Raw genomic sequence first — 1,415 nt, 5'->3', positions numbered from 1 at the left:
TCTCCCGACCTGCTTTCCTTTGCAGAGGCCCAGCCTAGCGCAGCAAAATGGGGGTGGGGGCACTCAGATCCCACAGGCTGAGGCGGTGGCAGGGACTCCTCTATCACTCCCGCGGCCCCCGCCATCCTATCTCCATCTCCCCGGCTCCCTCTCCCTCGTCCCCCGCCGCCACCGCCTCCCCTCCGCCGGGGATGGAGCCGCCCCCCCCTCACAGCCCCTCCGCTGGGTTCCGTCCTCTCTTGGGGTCTTTGCTGCTCAGGCTCCCTCCTCAGCATCTTTCAGAGGGGGGTGGGTTTTCCAAAGGGGGTCTTCTGCGTGCCCAGCCTGAGCCTTGTCCCCCCTTGCTTATCCCAGGGGGATGCCCGAGTGTGGCCGCAAGGTCTGTGTGCCCCCCGTGAGGTTCCTGCCAGAAGGTAAGAGCATGGCAGTGCAGGAGTCATGGCCTTGGTTGGTCCCTCCTTGAGGTGGTCGAAATTTTACCTTGCCTGCTGCTGCTCTGTGGCAACCTAGCTGAAAGTTAGCGCGGAGGTGCTTACCCCCGCCTCGGTCCACTTCCCAAATGCTCAAGTGTCAGAGATTCTAGGTGCTTCCTTGGTTCTAGGTACCAACAAACCTCAGCTCAACCAGCAATGGCGTGGCTGAATCAACCAGGGTTCCTCAAGTCCCCCCCAAAGGAGAATCTCGGCTTCCAGTGTAGAAACAAAGGACTGGAAGCATCATTCTGGGTCACCCCTGCCTCCTGCTAGTGCAAGAACAAGAGTCAATCTGCAGATGTCACCGGGCTGAGTATGGAGAAATGCTAGAGGATGAGGCGTGCTGCATAACCCTCTGACTGTACCTACTGTCCAGTGAGTTACATGGACAAGTGGTAGAAAACGAGGGTGCTGTCAGCTATAGTGCAAGCAGAGTGTCTCCATTAGGACTGAACGGAAAATACGTCACGACTCGGTGGCTTACAATTCACAAATACTTCTGTGATAATAGAAAGCAGAATTTTGGGCTTCTCCTGCCAAAGCCACTTCTTTTGGTTTGAAGCATGAGCTTCACATTCCATACAATATCTGGTGCCCATGATTCCCTTCGGTGTAAAGCACTGGTACACATAAAAAAGCACAAAATCACACACAACACCCCACTGCATGGTGAAATGCATAAACTTCTGCTTAAAAGAAGTAGTATTAGCAGATAGTGCCACATCTCGGAGTTCAAAAAGCTAGGGCTAGTTTCCACACAGTACAGCCTTTTCTAGCAGTTCTGTATAAATGTAGAATAACACAAATACCTACCTCTTCCCAGACAGCATAGTTTCTTTCTTAATCCTCTCTGTGGGGGGTTCTAGACACCAATTACAACAGACCACTTTCTTTCCAGCTCCCCTCCTTTCTTTCCCCCACCCTACCCTCCCCCTCACCCCC

Source organism: Calidris pugnax, unplaced genomic scaffold, assembly GCF_001431845.1.
Source record: "Calidris pugnax isolate Ruff unplaced genomic scaffold, ASM143184v1 scaffold175, whole genome shotgun sequence".
Classification (NCBI taxonomy): domain Eukaryota; kingdom Metazoa; phylum Chordata; class Aves; order Charadriiformes; family Scolopacidae; genus Calidris; species Calidris pugnax.
This window is presented reverse-complemented; position numbering follows the sequence as displayed.